This window comes from Canis lupus, chromosome 3 (assembly GCF_011100685.1).
Source record: "Canis lupus familiaris isolate Mischka breed German Shepherd chromosome 3, alternate assembly UU_Cfam_GSD_1.0, whole genome shotgun sequence".
NCBI classification, from domain to species: Eukaryota; Metazoa; Chordata; class Mammalia; order Carnivora; family Canidae; genus Canis; species Canis lupus.
In genome coordinates this window covers 29,691,514-29,718,662 of record NC_049224.1, presented here as the reverse complement: position 1 = coordinate 29,718,662, position 27,149 = coordinate 29,691,514, and the positions used below count along the sequence as shown (strand labels likewise).

The window sequence follows — 27,149 nt, the reverse complement described above, 5'->3', positions numbered from 1 at the left end:
TTTTATTTATGGTCCTTTGGTCACGAGTCACAGGGACCTCACCCACAATGGAGGGAGGGTAGAAAATGTTTTCCTATGTCCAGAAAGAGGAAAGGGTATGATAAATACCTAGCGTTGTGTATTAGTTTGCTAGAGCTGTCATGACAAGTACCACAGGCTGGGTGGCTTAAACAACAGAAATTAATTTTCTTACAGTTCCGGAGGCCACAAGACCTACATCAAGATGTCAGCAGGTTTGATTTCTTCTGAGGGTCTCTCCTTGGCTTGTAGGTGGCCACCGTAGAGGAGGAAAATAATTTTCCCTCTGTCTTTTTAGGTTCTTGGCTGAGACCCTGCCCCCTGAAGTAAAAAAACAGATCTACATAGAAAAACCCGTTTTTAATCATGTACACATACTTACGCCAACCCGGGGCCCCACAAAGAGACTTGTCAAAAGGTGGCCACGTGATTGCAGCTTATATAGTATCCTGAGTTTAAGGAAAGGGAAAGGAGTCTGGGGTTTCCAAGGGGAAAAGGCAATTCAAGGGAAGGTAAGAAAGGTGGTTGTTTGGTAAACAAAGGTTGCCCTGCCCATAAGTCTTTCAGAGGAAAGTTCTCTCCAGTAGTAGCTTTCTTCCTGGTACAAGATCCCTTTCTCATGTAAATTCCCCGTACAAAAGGCTAACTGCTACTCTGCTTTCAGACCTTCTTTTGTGTCTTGCAGTTCCTTAAGAAATAATCCGCTCAAAATAATCCTTATGCTAAAGAGCATATTTTGGGGTAGCGCATTCTGCTCCCCTTCACCATTTTTCCCTGCATCTTCACTTGATCTTCTGTTTGTCTGTGTCACAATCTCTTAAAAAAATTTTTTTAAAAAGATTTATTCATTGAGAGAGGAAGGTAGAGAGATCAAGCAGGTGCATGTGCGCAGGGGGAGGGGCAGAGGGAGAGAAGACAGAGATCTCAAGCGCTCTCCCGCTAAGCACAGGACTTAAGTAGGGCTTGATCTCACCACCCTGAGACCCTGACCTGCCGAAATCAAGCATCCAATGCTTAATCAAGTGGCACGCCCCAGAATTTCTTTTTGTAAGAGCATAAATGTTCTGTATTGGGATCCAGCCTAATAAACTGGGTTAATGTTGATGATCTCTAAAGGCCCATCCAAATATGGTTACGTTCTGTGGCGGGGGAGGGGCACTAGAAATTCAACATAATTCAACCTATGGGGAAACAGTCCCCATAATCCACTGTCTTGGTCACTGTGGCCCATTCTGAGGTGCAGTCACCCTGTTTTTGCTCTGAGGAGGCCGGAGTGTTTCTGAAGCCACATCACAGAGCCACCTGTCTCTCCACTTCTCATCCCTCGCCTACTGACCAACCCAACGTGTTGTTTTTCTGAATCCCTGGGCATTGTTTTAAAGTGACCCCGTGTGATTACTTGCATCAAGTAAGCTTTTGCCTAGTGACATTGGATTTAACGTGAGACAGTGGCTGTGGGTGATGAGCACGGTGGTTGAAAAGCCTGAATCCTGAAGCCGGCTGCCTGAGCCCTAATCCCAGCCTGCCCCCTTACCAGCAATGTTCCCTCGTCTGTAAATGGGAAGAATAGTACTTATAGGGTTAGCGGGGGAACTAGTGAGCTAAAATATGTGAGTGTGTGGCACATACCAGGGGGTCAAAGTGATGGCCTCTATTCTGTGCGACTTCAGGGGTTTCTGGAGCCCTTCAGGCACCGTGTGATGTCTCCGACTGCACCCTCAGGGCACAGACAAGCCAGAGGCCTGCTGCTTGAGCTCTGGGGCTTCCAGGGAGGCATGTGTGCCTCGGGAGGAGAGTGATCATGTGAGCACCCGTAAACCTCCCAATAGCTCACACTCGTTTAGGTCACACAGGTTCACAGTTAGATCTGTGAACTGAAAGGGAACACGAGGGACTATCCCCTTAAGTCGCCCTTTATTCTCCCCATTTCTGTCGAGGCAATTCTCCCCTAGTTGCCTCAAACTGTTAAAGCAGTATGTAAAGCAGCACTTTGGTTTTTCTGAGACGTTCCCTTTCCCATTCTACTGGCCCCAGAATCAGGGGGTGTCTTCTGTCAGTGCCTGAGAGCCAGGCCTGGAACCTTTGCCCAGTGACGGGCCTGGAAGGACAGTTGCCGACTTTCCTTCTGACAGCATCTTTCCCTTGGAAACATTAGGAGTTATGATAAGCGTGGATTGCTCTACTGCTGGGGTGGATGATCTGTATTGATTATTGGGAAACTCTAGATTCCTGGGCCTACACCAGGGGTGGGAGAGCCTGGAGCCGTCGTGGGCTCTGGGCCCGCAGGCCTGAAGCAGTACACAAGCCAGTAGGAGACCAGGACAGTGGCTTTTCTGGGGCAAGGTGAGCCACGCACTCTTCCTAGCCAGCGTGTGCATTCCCCACGTGGTGCATGGAGGCCAAGACTCTGCATCGGGGGTAGCTGCCAGCCTTGCCATGAGGTAGCAGACACTGTCTCCCTGTATTTCCTGTTCTGAAGCCCTGTGTGTCAATTAGCAGTCTGAGTCTGTGATCGCCATCCCTGGGGGGTGGGGGTGGGAGTCTTAGCACCTTCTAAATTGCTGTGGGCCGGGCAACAGTTGTGATGTGCTTGTCATCACCTGCAGATGTATTTACTCAGTTTTAACTTCTGATATTTTCAACTTTTCGGTTCAGGTGGGTGGATTGTTGATAATCCACAGGTTGAGTTTAATTGCTGATTAAGATGACTTCAAAAAGGTTACACTGTGATTCAGCACTGAAACAAAAAGTTACTGTTTACACAGCTACACAGGTAGTCAAGGAAATAGAGAATGGGGTATAAATTTGATATTGATAAAGCAAATGTTTGTCATTGGAGGATGATGCAGTTTCAGCTTTGTTTTGTTTGTTTTTGTAAAGTAGCAGCCAAGGGTGTTCAGTAAAGAAAGATAACCCCAAGTACAGAAAGCTAGATTTATGCTTTGTTATTGAGACACGTGCCGAAGGATTACCTATCATGTGTCAAATAACTAAACTAAAGGCAGGAGAAATGACCTAATCCATCAGTATAGATGAAGACATTCAAAACTGTGAGAGGCTAGTGGGACCAACTGTATCTTCTAGTACTGTCATTAGACCATCATGTCATAGTTTAACGGGCAGCATGTTTTTCTTAGTGGCATGCAAAGTGATGATGTTTTGTGTAATCACAGATGTCTCAGTTTGGTGAAATGAGGGCTGAGAGAATCAATATCTTGTCATGCTGGACCAGTCTGGTCAGTCCACTGGTGAGAAGCGCCGGTGGAGAGCATAGCTCTCAGGAGGAGGGATGGGGTGCTCAGAGACCACTGCATCATGGGCCCCTACCTGCCTCACAGACCTACATGTTCTCTCTAACCTGGTCCAGGTGTAGCTAGCCCTCCTGTTCCTTCCCCAAGCCCTGTGTGTAGGGGCACATGCTTGGTTGCAGGCCTTTTCTCTGTCTCTGTCCATGCAGGATCTGGAGGTCGGTAAGAGCTGTGAGCAGCAGGGGAGGATGCAGACTGCCAGGGTGGTCACTTCTTCCCTGTAACTTCTCCTCTGTAGGAGGGGCAGGTTTCCATTGCTCGTGCAACAAGTAACTACTGAGCATCCAACATGTGCCAGACAGTTTTCTCTTCTTGGAACTTACTTTCTGGTGTGGGGAGAAGGTAAAGAATGAGAATTAGAGAGAAAGAAGGTCAGCTGACCATCTGTGCTAGGGAGAAAGCACCCTAGGGAGAAACTAGGGAAAGATAGGGAGAAAGGTAAAGCAGGAGAGGGCGATACGGACTCCCCAGGATGGGACAGGGAATGCTTCTTTGCTAAATCAGGTGGTCAGAGAAGGCTTCCCTGGGAAAGGGAACATTTGAGCTGAGGCCCGAAGGAAGCCATGTGGCTAGTTAAAAAGCACATTCCAAGCAGGAGGAATAGCAGATGCAAAGACCCTGCATGTTCAAGAGATCAAGGTGCAGCAAGAAGGCCAGTGTGGCAAGGAGGGCATGAGCAAGGGGATGGCAGTAGAGACCGAGGCCAGCCATGTCATGGAGGCCTGACATTTGAGACCTGCTATAAAGACCTAGCGAGAGGGGAGTGATGGAATCTGACTTCAACTGGTGGTGGTGGGGGATCCCCCAAACCACTGCCTCACTGAGAAGAGCCCGAGGGGAGTCAGGATGAAGCTAAGGCACCTGCTAGGAGGCATCACAATATCCAGGTGAGAGATGTGGTGGCTCAGACCTACATGATAGCAGTGAAGATGGGGAATGATGGTCAGATTCTGAATTAAGTTTTAAATAAAATTAACAAGATTTGCAGACAGATAGGAGATGGAGTGAGAAAGACTCTAAGATAACTTTAGGATATCCCTTAGACCCCTTGCACCACTAACATGGTGTCAGTTTTTGTCATAAGTCTTTAGTCTTTGCTTCCTGGCCCCTGTCCTTTTGTATTCTAATGAATTTTTCATGAATTCAACTCTGATGATTGGGGCTGATATTAAGAGTGACCATGGTCTGGATAAGTTCTTGCCCTTGGTTTTCCTGGAAGAGAGAGCCTTCAAGTGAGATACGAGGCTAGGCATTGATTGTGACTGCTCTTCTCAATAAGCCAAGGTCAGAATAAAGGCTCACCTCCCCCTTAGAAGCCTTTCTTTATAACCAGATTTGAATTCCCCTAAGATAGTTTTAAAGAAGGATGGATCATAGTTTGTCAGCTAAAAATTATTGCTCTCGATAACTGAACCATGATCAGTGGAAAGATGAGAACCAATGGAATCACTGGTTTCAGAAATTCATTTAATAAATGAGATGGTAGAGAAAAAAAAAAGAGAGAAGCCCACAATTTATGGTTTTTGTGCCAGTGCCAAGTGAGGCTCAACAAAAAGCCAAGAGAAAGCAATTCTTTCACTAATATCAGGTCTGACACACAACTGGGATGTGACCGAGATGCTCCTACAGTCTGTCTCCTCTTGCTTGGCTCCAAAAATGTCTGTCTGGTTTGAATGGTTGCTCTTACAGGCCTGAAAGTTGTGTTCCCATCATCACTTCAGGTCTAACACATAAACCAGCTCTCTGATATGTTGGCTACCTGTTGGTGAAGACCTTTTACGGAATTAAAGCAACTGCTGATCTCTCAATATGTATTTTAGAAAAGCTTCAGTGAGCGGAAGATATAACAGTCCTAAGAATAATATGATTAGCAAGGAATGATGAGTTTAATTATTGTCTTATGCTTGATGCTCAGGTGTGTTACTCGGGCTGCTGTAACAAAATATTGCAGGCTGGGTGGCTAGAACACAGATATTTACTTTCTCACATTTCTGAAAGCTAGAAGCCCCAGATCAAGGTGACTTTAGGGTTGGTTTCTGTGAGACTGCTTTTCATGACTTGTGAATGGCTGCCTTCTCGCTGTGTCCTCACATGGTATCTTCTCTGTGTGCTCAAGACCGCAAGAAACAACTAGTGTTGGTGAGGATGGGGAGAAAAGGAACCCTCTTGCACTGTTGGTAGGAATGCAAATTGGTGCAGCCATTGTGAAAAACTATATGGGGGGGGGTTCCTCTTTTTATAAGAACACCAGTACTATTGGGCCCTTATGGCCACATTTAGCCTTAATCACCTCCCTAAAAGTCCTATTTCCAAATACAGCCACATTGGAGGTTAAGGCTACAACTTAAGAATTTTGGGCAGCCTGGGAGGCTCAGCGGTTTAGCGCCGCCTTCAGCCCAGGGCCTGATCCTGGAGTCCCGGGATCGAGTCCTGCATCTGGCTCCCTGCATGGAGCCTGCTTCTTCTCCTTCTGCCTGTGTCTCTGCCTCTCTCTCTCAGTGTCTCTCATGAATAAATAAATAAATCTTTAAAAAAAAAAGAATTTTGGAGGACATATTGCAGTTCATAATATCAGGCAAATGCTGAAAATTAAAAAAAAACTTTAGGTATTATTTATATACAATAAAATATACACCATAAAATTTTAAAAATTTTAATTCCAGTGTAGTTAGCATATGGTACTGTATTAGTTTCAGGTGTACAATATAGTGATTTAACAATTCCTCACATCACCCAGTGCTCATCGCAAGTGCACTCCTTAATCCCCATCACCTATTTCACTAACCTCCTCACCCACCTCCTCTCTGGTTACCATCAGTTTGTTCTTTATAGTTAAGAATCTGTTTCTTGGTTTCTATCTTTCTCTCTCTTTTTCCTTTGTTCACTTGTTTTGTTTTTTAAATTCCACATATGAGTGAAATCATATGGTATTTGGGTTTCTCTGCCTTGTTTCACTTAACATAATACTCTCTAGCTCCGTCCATGTCATTGCAAAGGACAAGATTTCATTCTTTTTTATGGCTGAGTAATATTCCATGATATATCTATATAGATATAGATATAGATATAGATCACTTTGAAATAGTGTTTTTGTATCCTTTTAGTAGATACCTAGTAGTGCAATTGCTGGATCATAGAATACTTCTATTTTTAACTTTTTGAGGAGCCTCCATATAGTTCTCCACAATGGCTATACCAATTTGCAATCCCACCAACAGTGCAAGAGGGTTCCTTTTTTCTACATCCTCACCAACACTTGTTGTTTCTTGTGGCTTTGATTTTAGCTCTTCTGACAGGTGTGAGTTGATACCTCATTGGAGTTTTGATTTGTATTTCCCTGATGATGAGTGATGTTGAGCATCTTTTCATGTATCTGTTGGCCACCTGGATGTCTTCTTTGTTCTTTTTCTGTCCATGTCTTCTGCCCATTTTTAATTGGATTGTTTTGGGAGGTGTTGAGTTTTATAATTTCTTTATATATTTTGGATATAAAGGCAACCCTTTATCAGATATGCCAATTTGCAAATATCTTTGCCCATTCAGTAGTTTGCCTTTTAGTTTTGTTGATTCTTTCTTTTGTTGTACAGAAGCTTTTTATTTTGATGCAGTCCCAGTAGTTTATTTTTGCTTTTATTTTCCTTGCCTCAGGAGACATATCTAGAAAAAAGTTGCTACAGTCAGTTTCAGAGAAATTACTGCCTGTGCTCTCTTCTAGGATTTTTATGGTTTCAGGTCTCACACTTAGGTCTTTAATCAATTAAAAAAAAATTTTTTTTTGTATGGTGTAAGAAAGTGGCTCAGTTTTCCCAACACCATTTGTTGAAGAGACTGTCTCTTTTCCATTGCCTATTCTTGCCTCCTTTGTGGAAAATGAATTGACCATATAACTGGGTTTATTTCTGGGATCTATATTCTGTTCTATTGATCTGTGTGTCTGGTTTTTTTTTTTGGTTTTTTTTTTTTTTTTTTTTGTGCCAGTACCATACTGTATTGATTACTACAGCTTTGTAGTATAATTTGAAATCTGGAATTGTGGTACTTGCAGCTTTGTTTTTCTTTTTCAAGATTGCTTTGGCTATTCAGGTTCTTTTGTGCTTCCATTAAATTTTAGGACTGTTTGTTTTAGTTCTGCGAAAAATGCTGTTGGTGTTTTAATAGGGGTTGCATTAAATGTGTAGACTGCTTTGAGTATTAAGGACATTTTAACAATATCTTGTTCTAATACATAAGCATGGAATAGTTTCCCATTTGTGTCATCTTCAATTTCTTTAATTAGAGTTTTATACTTTTCAGTGTACAAATCTTTCACCTCCTTGATTAAGTTTATTCCTAGGTATTTTATTATTTTTGGTACAATCATAAATGGAATTGTTTTCTTAATTTCTCTTTCTGCTGCTTCATTATTAGTGTAACATATATATTTTTAAAGTGTATGTCTTGATATAGTATATAATCACATAGTATGTCCATATATTTGCTACCACAATCTAGATATAGAACAGTTCTATCGCCTGTCCCTTATACCCCTTCCCAGTCAATTCTCAGCACCAACCATAGTCCCCAACTAGTCACTAATATTTTTATTCCAATAGGCTAGATTTATCTTTTTTAGAGTTTCATATCAGTGAAATCATACATGTAGCCCTTAGTGTCTGTTTTCTTCTATCTCCTTTAATGATTTTGAGATTTCCCCATTACTATTTGTATTAGTAGTTTGTCATATTTTATCATTGAATAGTATTCTGTTTTATGGATGTATCACAATGTTTTTATTCACCTGCTAGTGAGCATTTGGCTTGTTTCCATTTTTTGGCTGTTATTTAAAAAGCTGCTATGGACAAATCTAGGGGCATGTGTTTTCATTTCTCTGGGGTGGATGCCCAGAATGAAATGTCATGATTGTATGGTAAGTGTATGTTTAATAAGAAATTGTCAGATTGTTTTCCAGAAATGATTTCGCTAATTTACACTTCCATCAGCAATGTATGAAAGTTCCAGTTGCTCAACATCCTTGTTAACTAACCTGATGTGGTCAGTATTTTACATTTTAGCCATTTTAGTGGATGTACAGTGATATCTCATTGTGGTTTCATTTGCATTTCACTGATGACTAATTATGATGCACATTTTTTTCATGTCCTTTTTGTCCTTTTAGTGTCTTAAGTTGTGAAGTGTCTATTCCAAATTTTTGATCCAATTTTTAAAGAATATTTTATCTATTTATTTGTCAGAGAGAGTATGAGTTGGGAAGGGTGTATGGAGTGAAGGCAAAGGGGCAGAGGGAGAGGGAGAAGCAGGCTTTCTGCTATCCCAGGGTCCTGGGGTCATGACCCGAGCCCAAGACAGATGCTTACTTAACCAACTAAGCGAGCCAGGTGCCCATTGACCCATTTTTAAATTAAGTATTCTGATTATTGACTGTGAGACTTCTTCACATATTCTGGATAAAAGTCTTTGTTTTTGTGTTTTTAAAGATTAATTTATTTATTCATGAGAGACACAGAGAGAGGCAGAGACATAGACAGAGGGAGATGCAGGCTCCTCGCAGGGAGCCCAATGCGGGACTTGATCCCGGATCCCGGAATCACGCCCTGAGTCCAAGGCAGAAGCTCAACCACTGAGCCACCCAGGCGTTCCTAAGTCTTTTATTTTTTTCCTAAGTCTTTGAATATATTATATTTCTCCCAGCCTGTGGCTTGCCTTTTTATTTTTTTAAAGTTATCTTTAAAGGAGAAGACTTTTTAAAAGTTTGATGAATTCCAACCTATGAATTTTTTTCTTTTATGATTCGTGTTTTTTACATTCTTTCAAAGAAATCTTTGCATACCTCAAATTCATAAAGATTTTTCCCCAGTTTACCTCTAGAAGTCTTTTAGTTTTAGCTCCTTAAGTTCTCAGATCCATTTCAAGTTATATTTGTGTATGGTGAGAGATAACGGCATACGGTTATTTGTTCTTGGCATATAGATGTCCAGTCTTCCACCACCATTTGTTGAAGAAACTATACTTTCTCCATTAATATCTTGGTACTTTGATAGAGAATTAATTAACCCTAAAATTGTTAGTCTATGTCTGGACATTACTTTATTCCATTGAACTCTCTATTCCTTTGTGTATGATGTAAGAATCTTATCTTATACTTCTATGTACTCCCTCCCATCCTTATACTATTTTTGGCATTAGTTTTATCTCTATATATTTTATAAATACCTCAATACAGGGGCACCTGTGTAGCTCAGTCAGTTGAGTGTCTGACTCTTGATCTCAGCTTTGTGAGATCTCAGGATTGTGAGATTGAGCCTTGCATCAGGCTCTGCACTGGGTGTGGAACCTGCTTGGGATTGTCTTTCCTCCTCTCCTTCTGCATCCCCCCTCCTTCTTTAAAAACAAAACAAAGCAAAAAAGCCACAATACTTTGTTATTAATTTTGCTATGAAGTTAATTATCTTTTAAAAGTAATAAAAAGTCTTCATATATACCTTCATATTTATTATTTTAATGCTTTTCAGTCATTTGGATATAATCACATTTCTAACTTGTATCATTTTCCTTCCATCTGAAGCATTTTTAGAACTTTTCTTGTAGTAAATGATTGCTAGTAATGAATTCTCTCAATTTTTTATTTGTCTGAGAAAGTCTTCATTTACTTTCATTTTTTGAAAGATATTTTTCCTGTATATCGGTTGACAGTTTCGTTTTATGGTACTTTGAAGATTTCTCTCTTTTAATTCTGGCTTTCTAAGTTTCTTTTTAAAAAAATATTTTATTTATTTGAGAGAGTGACAGAAAGAGAGCACGAGCGTGAGGGAATGGGGAGGGGCAGAGGGAGAAGCAGGCTCCCTGCTCAGCAGGAGCTCGATCCCAGGACCCCAGGATCATGACCCTAGCCGAAGGCAGATACTTAACCTACTGAGCCACCCAAGTGCCCCTGACATTCATAGTTTCTTATGAGAAAAGTCTGGTATTCTTATCTCTGTACTTAAACTATGTCCTATTTCTCTGGATCCTTTTAAGGTTTTCTTTTTATCAGTTTTCAGAAATTATATTCTATTTTGTCTTGGTGTGATGTGCTTTTAGTTTATCCAGCTCGAGTTTTGCTGAATTTCTTAGATTTGTGCATCACTGAGGCTCTGTTAGTCTTTCTTTTTTTTATTTTTATTTTTATTTTTATCTATTTATTTTTTCTGTTAGTCTTTCTTTAGCTTTTTCTCCCACTTTAATTTGAATAGTTTACTTAACATGTCTTCTAGTTCACCAATCTTTTATTTTTCAATGTCTAATATGCTCTTAGTCCTAGTCAGCGACTACTGACTATTTCATTTCAGAACTCATCTTTTTCATTTCTAGAGGCTCTATTTAAAAAATCATGTTTTTCCTCTCACAGTGTTCATGTTTTCCTTTCAATACTCGAATAATGCATATCGTTTTTATCTGCGAATTTTCTTATTTCTACTTCCACTAGGTAATCTTTCATTGGATTTTTCTGCTTGTTGGCATAACCAGTAATTTTGAATGTATGCTATGCATTTGGAGTATTACATCGTTGTGTTTAGATTTTGTTTCTTTGAAGAATGTTGGATTTTGTTCTGGGAGATAACTAAGTTAATTTGGTTCAATACGACCCTTTCGAGGCTTATTTTTAAACTTCTAAAGGTAGGTCTGGAATAGTCTTTTCTCTAAGTATTCTTTAGCCTTACTCCTTTTTTTTTAAACATTTAATTTATTTATTCATGAGACACACACACACACACACACACACAGAGAGAGAGAGAGAGAGAGAGAGAGGCAGAGACACAGGCAGAAGCAGGCTCCATGCAGGGAGCCCAACGTGGGACTCAATCCTGGGTCTCCAGGATCACACCCTGGCCAAAGGCGGCGCTAAACCGCTGAGCCATGGGGGCTGCCCTTTAGCCTTACTCTTAAGGCATGGCCCACTGGGTTCTCTACTGAATGCCCTGAGTGATCAACAAGAACTCTCCACTCTGGCTGGTGAGATCTTGATGGCTCTTACTTCATTGTGAGCATCGTGAAGTGTTCGGCTTATAGCTTTCCAGTCACTCTCTTCCTGGTGTGTGGAATTTCATCCTATTCATGCATGTCTTAGTATTTAGTAAACTTTCACATGTTCCTCAGAGTGCCTTGTAAGTACAGCTTCCTCTCTGAAACTCTGCCCTATAAACTCTAGTCACATACACCTTTCCAGACTCTGATTTCTGTCACTGCAACTTAGCAAAACCCCTGGACCCTGCCTGGGATTTCTTCCCTGCTCCAAGGTGTGGAATGCACCTCCAGCGTGAAAGCTGAAGTAATATTTTATCTCATCTATTTCTCTTCTTTCAGGGTATACAGTCTTGAGTTACCTATTGTCCAATGTCTGAATATAGTTGTTTCATATGTTTTATCTAATTTTCTAGTTATTAGTGGAAGGAAGGTAAATTTTGGGTCCCTGTTTCTTCATCATGGCCAGAAATAAGTCCGTTCTACAAATATTTATTCATCATCCTACACAAAAGTTGTTGCTATTAAGTTTGAAGATATAATCTGAGATGTTTTGTGTTCTTTTTTCTTCTTCCATAATTAAAGAAAGAAACTACTGATTTTTTCAAATAAATTTAAAGAACTGCACTGCATGGTTTGTGTTTATTATTGCAGAACTGTCTGTATTCCCACAATGATTCCTATGCCTTATTCTCTTTTCCCACATACCCACTCCAACTGGGACTTACGTGGCTTTTTGATATAGTATTTTGTTTATGAAATGGCTCTCAGACCTTTTCCCAGTGAATTTCTAAGCCCCTCATGGTTGGAGTTCAAAGAAGGGCCATCAAGGCTTGCTTTTTATATTTTCCAAGATGGAGATAACTTGTAGATGTGGCATCTTTAACGCATTGTTATATATATGTTTTTTTTAAAGAGATTTTATTTATTAATTCATGAGAGACACACAGAGAAAGGCAGAGACAGAAGCAGGTTCCCCATGGGGACCCCAATGCAGGACTCGATCCCAGGACCTTGGGATCATGCCCTGAGCCAAAGGCACACATTTAACTGCTGAGCCACCCAGGAGTCCCTATATATGTTTTAAACCACTGTATGTACAGGAGAAACAGAAGATTTTAAATGTATAATTAATGCAGATATTTATGCCATCTGAATTGTATTGGGCTATGAATTTCTCATAGAACTTTCTGCACTTGAATGGTTAACATGCCTTATAAATGTATGGACTTTGTGGCTGGCCTCCAGCTTTCACAAAATGTTAAGAGAAGGAAAATCTTAAATACCGGCTTGATTTCTTAATTTAACAAGAGACAATTCTTATACTACATTTTCCCTAACATGTCATTTTCATTTCCAAAATCTAGAATGGTTTTTTTTTTCTTTTTATGCTGATGTTTATGTTGGTAATTTTAAAAAATCCTCCATTAAGAAGGATCTAAACCTAATCTCCTGGATCTCTGTGAGAAATGCAGTATATATAGCCTTAGCCATATATATTTTTACAAAGGGTTACGTAGGATTTTTATAACCTATAAAAGTTTGATGGCTCCCTGCTCAGGAGAAAGCAAGTGATTACTCAGCCATGCTAGGTGGGAGGTTCAGGTTAATATAAACAGAGAGGAGATGCTGAGAGATTTTATATGGAAAGGGTAAAAGAAGAGAAGCATACAGAGATACATCATACATGCAGAGATTTTATACAAAGAGAGAACATGTAAAGTACAAGACTGTTACATAGTATGCTTCCTCCCAAGTGGTGAGCATTTCCATCATTATTATTCAACCAATGTTCTGAAAATAATTTTATCTGCTTTGTGTACTTATAGTAGACTCTCTCCTTTCCCTGGCTCCCAGGCCACTGCTTCCTGGAACTTTATTTAGTGCTCCTAAAAGTTAATGGACTTTTGTCATCCTAGGCTTGACTGCTGTATATTAAGAAAAAAAAAATCACTCTACTGAAAATTATGTACTTCTGCTGGTGTGTATTTAAGCATTCGGTTTACTTCTGCAAGTAGCCCCCCACCCCTCCTCCCATGGCCCAGGGGAGGTGAGGACATTGAAGTCATGTCCTTAAAAGTCCCTGGCTCAGAGGGACCTCCTTGAGATCTGCAATCTTACAGTTCTTATTAGTTTGTGGCCGATAGTGCTTTGTGACATTCCTCTGTGGAACAAAGATTCAGGTTTAAATACAAGTTATATTATGCTTCAGAAAATAACATATCACCGATGAGGAGTTTTTTAGTCATTGCTTTTGTTTTTCAATATCTTACTTTATATATAGCAATGGTTTTCAAAGTGTGACCTGGGATCAGTAGCATCAACATTATGTAGGAACTAGTTAGAAATGTAAATTCTCAGGCCCTGCCATTTGTATTTTGGATACTTCTGATATATGCTGAAGTTTAACAGCTGCTGGTATGGAGAACCCCGGAAAGTCTCCTATATCTGACTTAATTTATTATAAGCCACATCATATGAGGTATGAAGATGTAATCAGTCATGTCCCCAGCTACTGTTGCCTTGGAGATGTTTAATGGTGTAACACGGGAAGTGCCATGCTGCTAAGCAAATGTCAAACTCCGAGAAGGAAGAGACTTTCTGCCAAAAGCCTCATAGAACACCTCCTTTCACAGCCCTAGCAGCCAAAGGGAGAGGATTAAGACATCAGAACCTCAGAAGGTGCTAATGCAGGCCCCTCGGGTGAGCTGCAGCCTTGAGGCACCTATATCTAGTTAAGAAGTAAAATCCCAGGGCTGGAAAGCTGTTCTTGAAACAGAAGTATCAAAAAACTGAATTTAGCAATCTGGCCATGAAGCAAGATACTCTTATCCCTGTGTAGACCATACCATAGGGAAGCCCAAGGAAGTCTTGACGAGACTGTTTTCTTAACCACACTGGGAAAGGGGTGGGGGCGTGCACTTGTTAGTGTGGAGGACCTAGAGGTGGACGAATCTGTTATTTTCATAAAAGTCAGTGATTCATTCAACAGGTAATGAACCCGTGCTGTCTCTGGATCTGAGCGCTAGAGATCCAGCAGTGAACGCAGAAGAGGATCCAGGCCTTCTATCCCTCACCTCCTAGCTGCGTTCTGGTGATGCTGAAATGCCGGTGGTGGTGTCGCGTGGATACTTCCTGGTTTCTAGACCCAAGGTTCTGGGCCTCAGAGAGTGTGAATCCTGGTAAAGAATCCCTTTTATAAACAAGCCTTATTTTTCCTGGGAGTGCTCCCCATTCTCATATGTATGTTGATAGCCAAGATGGAGATTTTGGAATTGGTTTTGATCTCACTGGCTCTCTGGCCCCTCATTGAGTCGGCGCCTCATCCCAGGGATTCGTTGTCAGTAAAGTCTCTGGAGTTTGCCTTCTTTTCTATTCTTACGAATTCCATCAGCTCAATGTCTTGGTATTAGTCTGCTCAGGCTACCATAACAAAATACCATAGACTGGGTGGTTTAAACAACAGAAATATATTTTTCCCAGTTCTGAAGCAGATGGTGCCTTTTCACTGTGTCCTCGCACGCCTTTTGGAGGGAGGGAGGGAGCGCGTGGGAGCGCGTGAGCAAGAGTGAGCTCTGGTGTCCCTTCCTCTAACTGTAAGGACACCAATTCTACTGGATTAGGGTCTCAGCCTTCTGACCCCATTTAACCTTAATTACCTTCTTAGAGGCCCCGTCTCCAAATGTAGTCAACATTGCAGGTCAGGGCCCCCACATACTAGTTTGGTGGTGGTGGTGATGGTGACCTGACTCAGTTCATACCAGTCTTTATTTTGTCATCCCTGGCTCATAATAGCTCCTTACTAATCCCCATTCTTCACTCCCTTCACCAGTTCTTCTTGAATATGCAACCAGGCTCAGTCAAGTTTTTGCTTTTAAGGTAGTCTTCCTGAAAAACTCCAGTGATTCCCAATAATTAGCATTTTGCCAAACTTCTTAATCTGGTGTTTGATTCCCTGGCCAGAGCCTACCCTGGTCAGAGCCAAAATAATTCTCTTCTCTTCCCCTTCACCACACACTTTTCGAATTATCTACTTTTTGTTCTATAAGCATTTGGTGTGTGCTCCCTCCCACCTCTAGGTCTTTGCCCACATTATTCTCTCAAGAACGTCTTTTCCACTTATTCAAATACTGCCCTTTATTCCAAGTGCCATACTCCATCTCCTCACCATCACTTCCACCCACAGTGATCTTTCTCTCTGGGCTTGGATTATTTTTTCAAAGCAAGTGTGAACACACTCCTCTGTGTGTATGTCTGCATTCCTGATAGAACTGAGAGCGAGTACTGAGGCTGTTACTTCTGTGTGACCCTCACGGTGCCTGGGGCCTCGTAGTGGTGGTGTCCAATGTTCTCACTGCAGCTAGGTGGATGGATGGATGAAAAAGAATGACGCTCCTTTGATGTGGTTTTCTGAGAATCAACTTACATGTTATCTCGTCCAAGAAAAGGTCCACAACCCTACCCCCATCTCTCTCTCTCTCACACACAGCAACACATTTTAGATCTCCGTATAACTTTCACCACGGTTTGTCTTTCCGACCCTCCATAATCTTCTAAACTCCATAGATGTAAGAGACTATTTCTGTCTTGTTCCCCAAGTTAGTGTCTGATACATGGTAGGCACTCAGTAAATATTTGCTGAGTGAATGGATGAATGGATGGATGGATGATTTTGGCCTCACATCATGGAATGAAAATTTTTGGAGCCTATGGTATGCCTAGCAAAGCGCATGCAGGCAGAGGAAGACCTGCTTAGAAATAGCCATTTTTTCTTACTATGAGGCATTCAGGAAATTGCACACTAATGTAAAAACAAATGTGCTTTGCTTTATATATGGTATATCTTAAGTTAGACTGATAGAAAACTGAAAACTCCTGTTTCTCATCTGCGTCACTTCATATTCACTTATGACCTTTGACACACGGATACACATCTTCCATAGTTGTAATCAATCTACATATACCATGTTTTTAACTTAACATTATTTCATCTGTGCACATTGATGTAGTGGTGTTCTGACATGTTAGTACAGTTTGTTGAGCCAGTCCCCAAGTATTTGATGTTTGGATTATCTCCAGTTTCATTATTGCAGAGAGTGTTACAAACATCTTTGTATAAATTATTATTTTTTTCTGTTGGCTTCTTCTGATGTATATTACCAAAAGGAGGAGAATGATCAGATCAAACTGACTTTAAAAACAAAGAGCATAGAACATCAAACTCTACTCACTAAAAGAAAAAAAAATAATCAATTTTTTGGCCCTTGTTTGTAATTGCAATTTTGGGTCATAACAGTTAAGAGAAAGGCAAAAGAGGAAGAAGGAAAATAATTCATTTATTCAACAAATATTTGAGCACCTACTGTGTGCTAGGCACTGTTCTAGGAATTTGGGATCCTTGAGTGAATAAGAAACCAAAAAAAAAAAAAAAATCATCCTCTAGTAGGGCCTTTGTTCTAGTGGGAGAAGATAGGCAATCAGCATAATAATAGATGAGCTAATTATATAATAAGCTGGAAGGTGATAAGTGCCATGAAGAAGGAAAAATAGAGCAGGTTGAGGGGAATCAGGAGTGATGGAGAGACAATGGAGGGATGTGGGTTGTGATTTTAAACAGGAGTTATTGCGTAGGCGACATTTGAGCAGAGACTTAAAGGAGGTGAGGGAGTTAGCCATATGATATTTGATGGAACAGAATAACAATCAGAGGAAGAGCTCCTGGCTAAAAATGTTGCTGGAAAAGCTGCAAGGAGGCCAGTGTGGTACAGGTACAGAGAAAGTGAGGGCAAGAGCGAAGAGGGCTGAGAAAGGCCAGGCAGGGGCCACATCAGGTAGGGTTTTGTAGGCTCTTATAAAGACTGTGACTTTTACTCTAGATCCCAAAGGAGTCTGTGGGAAGGGTACACTGGACCCGCTTTCTTTGCTGGCAGATGCTAGACCTGTCCTTGGCCCATGGTTCCAAGTCTCTGAGATGGGACCAGGGAATTGTTATTTCTGACAAATTCTTTAGGGTGATTCTGATTTGTAGGTTTGACACCACTCTTTCAGTTCAAAGATTCCATTATTCTAAATTAAAAATAATTTAATAAAAGGAAGTAAAAATTTCATAGCATCCCCAAACGTTGGTGATTTAGAGAGTTTGGAAGTTATCTAGAAAATTGGGGCCCTGGGGTTAAGTGACTTGCCCGAGATTATACAGTTATAAGAGGCAGCAGTGGGTTTCAGATTTGCTCTCCTCACTCTGAGTTCAATGAACCTTCCACTTTACCAGGCTACGTAATACACTCTCTCATTTCACTTATCAGGTGGTTAGATTTCCAATAAGCTCCACCATTAAGAATGTAGTTTGAATCCAGAAGCTCTGTAAGGTTGATTGGTTGATGAAATGTTTGGTTATCTAAAGATCAACCAGAAAGCTGCTATTGTTTTAACCTTTTTGGTTAAGAATCGTTCAAAATGTATTAATCATATTTTCTGCTCCTTTAGAGGAGTTCTGGAAGAGTCGTGCCATTTTAGAGTGGGAAAAGACCTTAATTGTTCATAATCTTGCAGTGCCTCTGGGTCATAATTCTGAAATAGGGTCTGATTTGACATCAGTATAAAACTTGCAGGCCATTCAGCTGACCCTGGACATATCTGAGGTTTACTTTTTGAAGAAATTTCTGATTTCATTTGCTTTCTTTTGATTCATTTCTTGGACATTGACTGTAATGGAATTTTTTTCCACTTAATTTAATTTTTTTATAATGTTGGTTTCTCTGGCCCTATTATGTAACTTGAACCTAAATTTTTTATCTGCAGTGTCTGAGGTTGTAGACTTTGCTGTAGTCCTGGAATGCACTGAAATTGTGGCATGGGAATCAGTCCAGAAATCACGTCTACAAATAAGAACTCAGGCCTCAGAGATAAGCAAGGGGAAGATTTCAGGTCAACCATTTCTTCTCCACTTGCACACTTCCACATGTTTCAGTGACCAGAACTGTGCCAAGAACAGGGCAGGTCACACAGTCCCACTGAGAACACTAGGTGGAGATTCTAGGGACACATTTTTTTCCCCTTTTACTAAGCCAGAATTGGCAGTAGGAGCTGTGTCTGAGGAAGATGTTGGAACTCTTGCTGTTCTGGGACTGGGAGCGAAAATGTATACCTAGTGCAGTCCATTCTTCTGCTCGGAAGAGTTGCATTCAGGGAAAGGTACTGGTCCCAGTACGCAGCGTTTCAGTTAATATGCTACAGCAGCTCTGTACTGTTTGATGGTTACCTTGATGTTATCTATTCTCTTAGGGCTTAGTCGTCGTCTTCTTCTTCTTCTTCTTCTTCTTCTTCTTCTTCTTCTTCTTCTTCTTCTTCTTCTTCTTCTTCTTCTTCTTCTCTTCTCCTCCTCCTCCTCCTCCTCCTCCTCCTCCTTTTTTTAAATGTAGAAAGTTCAATCTAAGTTGGTTTCTGGGTGACTTGTCCCTTTGTGATTCAGCCTCCAATATTCTCTACCAGAGAATTGGTAGGTAGATTGCTTGTAATTTCTGTTTTATCTTCTTGTCTTCAAAAGCCTCAGCCAGTGACTGGCCCTTTTCTCTTCTCTGGGTGGTTTCATCATAGTAACCACATTCCTGAAGGAAACTGAAGTAGACACTGTGGACACTGTGGCAAAAGAATGAACATGGCTCTAAGTTTCAAAAAGAGCTGTCATTGGTAGCTTCTTGAAGGATGACTGAAATGGGAATATATTTAAGAGAATCATAGATAGGGAATGATTAACTCCTGGGATGATTAATCGGGGATTGGTAGAGAGAGTAGCAGTTCTGCAATTTAACTCTGATGGTGTTTGCTCAGATTCTGGACAGTCCCTTGGAAGCAGAGCAGATGGCAGTCATGAGACCTGGGCCTTTTTCAAATGATTATCTCTATATTGGTCTTGACCACTTAATAGGCATGGATAAGGTCATGGATCCAGGGAGTCTGGAGGGAACTATGGAGGAAGCCAGGATGCTGGGAGAGAAATCCTTAGCACTCCAGCTGGGGGAGAGCTGGCCGCTGAAAGCCCTCAGATCAGCTCTTGGCCTCCTAAGGGGATGGGCTCAGCTGAAGACAGCCACTGTGCCCCAGGTTGCTGCGGTGGCCTACAAGTCAACTTGTGGGAACATGAAGGCCCATCCTACCACCTCACCTCAGGACAACTTTGAATTATGGGTCCCAAGTGCAGAAATCCCCCCTGCAGGGACAGTTGAGGGTTTCCTTAAGACCATATCCTAGCTTGGTGTGTCAACCTGCTCAACCTCACTCCCCATCCCCCCTCCTTCCCTTACAGTTGTAGATTCCAAGGCTTCCTAATAAACTTTTTTGCTTGCTAAACACCCCTGCAGAATCTGCTTCTTGGGGAACCCAACCTGCACAGAAATTTTATGAGCAATTTGCCTGTCCCTTAGAAATACAGCCTAGACTTTTTCTGCAATAACGGGACACAGCGAGGTGGAAAGTTGGAGTACTAACTGAGCAGCAGAGAAACAAAGATAGAATTGGGTTAGACCAGTGCTCTCTCCTCTCTGTATTTGCGTTTGTGATGCGGGGTGACATGTTGCCTCTCCGTAGAGGTTAGGAGCTGTCATTTGAAGTCTCCAGCCACTCTAAAAGTTGATGCTATGGAGAAAGGAAGCGAAGAAGCAAAGAAATGATTGCAAATTGGATACTTACTCCTTTGTCCTTAGCGTTATGGCTCTGTGTTCGTGCCCTGGCCCTTGTTTGTAAACAACGCTACCCTGAGTCCTTTTAAACCACCCCGTTTCTCCCCCGGCCACTGTGGGGGCAGGCAGGGATCCCTCAAGGAGCCAACCAACGCATGGCATCCCTGAGCCACATTCCATGTTATGGAGAGGCTGCCCGGCAGCCTTCCATCAGCCTCTCCAGGAATACCTCCCGAAGGTGTTCTTCATTTTCTTTGAGTGAAGCTTGCCCCACGTGTGCCTCCCCAGGGGAGGGAGGGAAGGCGGTTTGGGTGGCGGACGGTGCTTGACAGCGGGGACCGGCCGGGGTAGAGGCCCGGGGGAGACGGGTGACGTCCGAGCAGGGCCGAGGGCTGCGCAGGAGGGAGCCCAGGACCTCCCGGGCGGCTTCCTTCCGTTCCTGGCGCGGGCCTGGGGGCGTTTGTGCCTAAAGGCCTTCCGCGGGGCCTCCCGTCCCCGGGCGCGGGCCTGGGCTTCTGGGGCTCAGCGCACGGTCGGGTCCGCACCCGGGCCCGCGCTCGCCCCCGAGCTCGCGGGGAGGCGCCCAGGCGGGCGGGCGGGCTCGGGCTCGGGCTCGGCTGCGGGCAGGGGCGTCCGGGGTCCCGCTCGGGAGCGTGGGAAAGTGCGCTCGCCGGGGCCCGAGGCACCTCGCAGGCTCCAGGCCGCACAGCCCGCAGGGCCGGCCAGGGGGCGCGCGGGCGGGGCGGGGCGGGGGCCCCTGGGGAGCCGGGGCGCGCCCCGAAAGTGGGGGCAGAGGGGCGGGGGGCGCGGGGCGGGCCGCGGGGCGGGCTCCGGGCGCGGCGGGGCGGGCGGCGGCGCGGGCCGAGCGGGGAGGAGGGGAAGGCGGGGGCGCGGGGGAGCGCGTCTGGGGGCCGCGGCGCGGAGGGTGGCGGCCGCCGGTGCGCGCGGGGCGCCGTGTGTGCGCGCTCGCCGCTCGGGGAGAGGATGGCCCGGGAGGGAAAGTTGGGGTGACGCGCGCAGCCCCCGGAGGCGCCCCCCGAGCGGGCGGCCTGCGGGCGCGGGAGCCCGGCCGCGGGATGGGCTGCGCCCCCAGCATCCACGTCTCGCAGAGCGGCGTGATCTACTGCCGGGACGCGGACGAGGCCGGCTCGCCCCACCGCACCTCCCGCGTGGCGCGCGGCCCGGCGGCCCCCCCTGCACGGCCTCCTCGTGCAGACCGACGCCGCCGACGCCGCTCCCCCGGGCCGCGCGCCGGGCGCCCCCCGCACCGCCCGCGTCCGCAGGGCCCGCGCCGAGCCGGGAGGAGGCGGCGGAGGCGGCGGCGGCGGCGGCGGCGGAGGAGGAGGCGCGGCCCCCGCGGCCCCCGCCGCGACCACCTGCCGGGGCCGGCGGCGCCACTGCTGCAGCAGCGCCGAGGCCGAGACGCAGACCAGCTGCCGCCAGCGTCCAGGTGAGCGGGGCGGGCGCCGCGGGGGCCACGGGAGGCGGCGGCGAGGGCCGCGGAGCCGAGCCCCGGAGGCCCCTGGAGGCCCGGGAAGCCGTCCGGGGGGCGGGGGGACCTGGCGCGGCCGACGGCTTGCAGCCCGAGCGGCGGGCGGGCCCCGGGGCGGGGTGCGCGCCCCGCGGGAGCTGGGGGCGGGGGGTGCAGGCGGGCTCTGCCGTCCGTCCCGGCCACGACCCGACCCGGGGCCTGCTGCAAGCTGGGGGGGGGGGGCAGGGGGGATCAGCTGGGCTCGGGGAGGGGACCCGCCGCTGTCCGAAGACGGAGATTCACAACGTGCCCCCATTCCCCAGGACACTGGAATTCTGAGGAAGTGGGGGGAAAAGTGTTTAAGTGATGAAAGCAGTCACTAGCAAGTTCTTAACGATGGAAGAAAAACGCGTGTTTCCGTAGTGCCCTCCTGCACCCAGAACACTGTCACATTCAAGAGAATCTTCACGGGGTGAATCCGGCTGCTGGCCCCCTTGATTTTCTAGTAGACAGAGGGACAATGGCACATCCCGTTGTGCAGAGGGAGAAATACATCTTCATGACTCCTTTTTTAAAAAAAGATTTTATTTATTTATTCCTGAGACACACACACACACACACGCACACACGAGAGAGAGAGAGAGAGAGAGAGAGAGAGAGAGAGAGAGAGAGGCGGAGACCCAGGCCGAGGGAGAAGCAGGCTCCCCGCGGGGGTCACCATGCGGGACTGGATCCCCTGACCCAGGATCACACCCTGAGGCCAAGGCAGGCGCCCAATGGCTGAGTCACCCAGGCGTCCCCATCTTTACGACTCTTAATGTTATTTAGAATCATCGATTTTACATGGTCCACAGATTACCAGGAACCATTAGTGCTGGTATTTGGCAACAAAGATTATGTATTTATGTTTGAGACTTGTTCAACAGTTGGCCACTGTGAATAGGCCCCTAGCCTTCCCTGGATATAGTCAGCCTTCAGTGGAGAGGTGAAGAGAAGGATGGTATGTGTTGGCTTCAGTCTGGAAGACCCAAGAGCTTCTTCTAGTGAACTAATTATAATAAGATCTGATCTTGTAACATGAAGCTTAACAGAGTTTATTTATAGTTGTAGTGTTTCTCTGGTAATAGTCATCTAATATGATAATATAATTATCATGATAATAAAAAATAACATTTACTGAGCATCTACTATGTACCGGATATAAGCTTTCTTTTCCAGCCTTTGAATCTTAACCATGTGACGATAGACTATCCAAAGACTGGACACCTGGATTCATGATAGAACAACTTACCAGCTGAACATTTGTTATAGGGGCATGTGCCAAACACTGTATTTTTCTTTTGTCAAGCTTCCCCCACTCCCACTGGTTCACAGAAAGAAAAAGAAAGGAAAGAGAAAAAGAAAGAAAGAAAAAAGAAGGGAAGAAGGAAAAAAAGAGAAAGAAGGAGAAAGGCATTAGGAAAAATTGCAGGGGATTAAAATGATATATTTGGTGAAATAATTAAATAGGGATATTATTTTTAAAATAGCATTTTGCCTTTTTGTTGAAAAGGCAGTTTAAAGATATTGAAGTAGCTCAGAATGCTGAGAACTTGTGAACTCTGATAATTTTTTTTCTGGTTGTACAAGAAAAATTGTATATTTCTGCCTTTTAGAGTAGCAAGGATCCCAATTTAATACCTGGCAACTCTAGATATTCCATGTTTGTCTATTGAAAGAAAGAATAATGAATGAATTCATTCTCTGTGTTTTAATACATCCCTCAAGAGGCTGCTTAGCAAATGGAGGAAAAACTGGAGGGAAAATGAGTCCCAATTATTAGCAGCTAGTATAAACTTGTAGAAATATCATTGCTTCTTGGCTGAAGTGTCAAAGGCTTGACCTGAATAGGAATTTAACTCACACTGCTTTATCAACAGGACTTCCAAATAAGAGCTTAAATCGTTCTAACCTTTTACTAAGAATGTTGGGAATGAAATTGCTGGGTCAGTGATTCAACATTAATTTGCACATGTAGGTCTCAGAAACTATATATTTGAAATTATATTTGAGACCAGAATTATTATCTATATAAATCATGCAGAATTATCATCACAGAATTGCTTTAAAATAGTATCCTTTGAGGGCTTGTGACTATTTTTCAGTCTTCATATGTTCCATACACTTTTGTGGACTAGGTAATTTTATAAAAACTTTGCTTGCATTTCTTTTGAGAATAAGAATTCTTCTGCTTTAGCAGTTTGAGATAGTTGCTAGTCATGCTCGCATCCCCCCACTCCCCTTTTCCAAAATGCTCAGGTGAAAAAATAAAGTCCTTGCCATTTGGTCCTGTTTACAGTGGTGTTGGGTCATGATAGTTTGTTTTTTAATTTCCTCTTTGTACATCAATTATAAACCATATTCCCATTATCTACTTGGTCTCTGGTATTCCCCAGAGTGCAAAAATGTGTGCTTGATCTCTGTCTGTCCTTTTTCTAGCAATCATTCATCTCATTAAGCTTTTAGAATGATGAAGCATTATGATGTCAAACATGATGTCAATAGGAACCTTCCTGAATACCTAATTTATATAAGAAATTACAAACATTAATAATTCATATGCAGTACAACGATATCATATGGGTTTCCATTTCTGGTAAGAAGTTAGATTTGTCTCCCAATTGCTGTAAAAATGCAACTTCCTTGTAATTTGTCTCCTTGTTTTCCTTTTTAAAAATAGTGCTCCAACAGGAGACTCCTGCAGAATACTCACTCTTCATACTGAGCCAGTTTTATTATGATTCTTGTTCAGACATCCTCAAGGGGGATGGTCTCTCTGGGAAGATGGGGGGGGGGCGGTTTCTTACAAGTCTTCTTTTCTCATACCAGCTGCTGCAGTGGGGAGGCAGCCCGACCAGGCAGCCAGTTGTAGAGAAGAGTGTTGACAGTACAGCCAACGTGCAGCCGTCTCTGGGTGGGTTAACCGTTTTCCGGACCAGGCACAGGACGTTGTTAGTTTTCAAATGACTCTGGGTGGATGGGCACATCGCCAGCTCCCTCCTTTCCTCCGTTCATTGTGACCGTTTATTCACTCAGCCAGTGTTTGTGCCAGACTGTGGTCGATGCTAGGGAGTCAGTGAATATCCACGAAGTTTGGTAAGCAAAGCCTAATGAGGATGGTGAATCTTCCGTAAGAAGGTGTGCCCGAGTCAGCGATGAATGACTTCTATGTTATCTGGACCATGGCTTCCTGAATCAGTGAGGATAATACCCACTGGACTGTATATAAAAGGAAGATAAATATTTTTCTGGCTTTGTGGTCAATATGATGATTAATAATAATAATTAATAATTTTTATAGTAATTTCCTTGGGGGAGGGGTAGAACTATTGGGGGAAAAAGCCATTCGTGTTTGTTCTCTGAGTCAGTATTCTCTCGTGTACATCAGAATCACCTGAAAGTCTTCTTAAAATGTGGATTGCTTGGCCCCACTCTCAGAATTTCTGGTTTAGTAGGTCTTGAGTGGGGCCTGAGGATTTGGATTTTTAACTAGCTTCTAGGATATGCTGGTGTGGCTCTTAAAAGAATTGAATTGACTGTTGGCCAAATGAATTCGGTTGGGGCTACCTCTAGCAGAGTGGATAGTATCACATGCAGTTGGGCGGACTAGTCATAGCCCTGCCTTCATCATAGTTTACTTCTGTGTGGGCAGCCTGCCATCTCCATTCATGAAGTCAAACTCTGAGCGTCCATGGCTGGCCAGAAAATCTCAAAGTGAGGAGAGTATGGGCCAGGTAGCCAGTCCACTCTGGATCTTTGAGGTTTGACTTCCCTTCAGGATCCACTGGTTCCTTGCTTTTGCCATCGCAGCCGCTCATATGCCTCTCTGCCCTGCTGGGGCTGTGTCCTGCATGGTGGGAAACTGTGAGGCAAGGAGGAGCTTAAAACGGGTTGATGTGACACGATATGGGCTCATATTCAGTTCTTAGCTTTTGGAGTCTTGCTGATCCTTTTCACCATATTTTTCATCTTATAATGGGGCATAAAGTTTAGTAAGCCAGAGTGAGTCTTGCGAGTTGCTTTAGTAAAACTCAAATTTATTTTCTGCCATAGCTCATTTCATCACATTCCCTCTCCCTTCTTCCAACATATTAAGTATAGTCAGTGAGCAAATCTTTCTAACTTCTGCTGCTTTCCTCGGTAGTTAAACTAATTTTTAAGAAATATCAGGTAATTTTCCCTTTTGATTTTGTTAATTAAATCCTCAAGCCAGAAAGTATAACGTAGTATAGATGCTGACTTTCAGAGGTGATACTTCTCTACAGAAACCCCACTGTGACCACCAGGCAGGACTTGGGCTAGAGCAGGATGGGACATGTTGGTGAGAACAGCACAGATCCTATGGTAAGCACCAGGTCGGTGAGGGGTTAAGGCCAAGAATCAGAATAGGAAGGAGGCGGTGAGTCCTATGGAACCAGGCAGGAAGACAGAATCCAGAGTCTGGAGGAGCAGGTGACAGTTCAGGGCCAGGTGGGCACTGGAAGTCGGGGGCTCAGCAAAGGTGACCGCTGTCAAGTTAGGTCGAGACTTCTGACTGGGGGACAGACGGTGTTTACTTTCTTTTCTGTTTGAGCTTCTCTGCTGAGTGTAAAGAGCTCAGTGCCCACAGGAGATGCCAGTGACCAGTCAGAGGGCTGTAATTAAACCCTGCACCTAAGTGAGGCAAGACTAACTCCTTATCCTCGCCACCTGGTCAAATGGTATCTGGGCAGGAAATAGATCACATATGTACAAGGACTTAACTGAACTTAATCTAACGAAGAGATTGTTTTAGATGTGTTGGCCAGATGAAAGGAAAGCAAGAAATGAAAAGGAAGCTCCCTGAGACTAGAAGAGGGTACTGTGACCACCTCGAAGAGATAACAGTAGGGAATGGTTATGGGAGCCGGAGAACCCAAACTACTGGTCAGAGAAGCCCCCAGAATCTGTGGTCTTCAGGAGAACTGCAGCGACTGGGGGCCTGGGCCTGGCATAGAGAGCTAAAGGAGTAAGTACCTCCATGCTATTGTTTTCTTCTCCATTGATCTACAGCCAGTACCATTTTTGCCCAAACATATCTGGAAAACAGAGGGCAAAGGAGCCCGCTGATTGAGGTTTTCCAGAGCAGGACAGTGTCCTGACCATACCCCAGAAGGCTCTCTGTAATAAGTATTAAAAGATGTTGAATATCGTTGGAGGTACCCTGGGAAGCTCAAATTGAGATGGGGAATTTTGATGATTTTCTGAAATAATGGCATTTTTAAATGGCCACTTAATGTATTGTTTATGTTTCCCATTTAATAACGAATAACATTAAAATATGTCCAGTTACCTTGTTTGGAGACCTTTAGGTTCTGCTGAAAACAAATCCTCCTCCTCAGTTCGCTCTCCTACCCTGACTTTGCTCAGGTACTTTCTTAGTCAGCTTGGGCTGCTATAACAAAATACCATCAACAGGGTGCCTTAAACAATGGACATTTATTTCACACCGTTCTGGAGGCTGAAGTCCAGATGCAGGTGCTGGCAGATTCCGTGCCTTGTGAGAGCCTTCTTCCTGGATTGTAGATGGCCACCTTCTTGTTTCCTCCTCACAAGGCAGAGAGCAGGCAAGCTCTGGCATTTCTTCCTCTATGGGAAGAAATAAGCCCATCATGAGAA

General features: G+C 43.9%; 1 protein-coding gene across 9 annotated transcripts in view; it reads left to right on the top strand.

Moving 5' to 3' along the window:
• The window catches only part of PDE8B (phosphodiesterase 8B), a 304,031-nt gene that overhangs the window by 42,633 nt on the left and 234,249 nt on the right, over positions 1 to 27,149 (top strand). The window contains exon 1 of one of the 9 annotated variants that reach the window (XM_038532503.1): positions 21,340 to 21,452. The exons of 7 other annotated variants lie outside the window; for them this stretch is intronic. The gene's annotated coding sequence lies outside the window, so the exon portion shown is untranslated. Of the gene's footprint in view, positions 1 to 21,339; positions 21,453 to 27,149 lie in introns of those variants that run through there. One more of the 9 variants, XM_038532502.1, reaches the window with a different exon arrangement.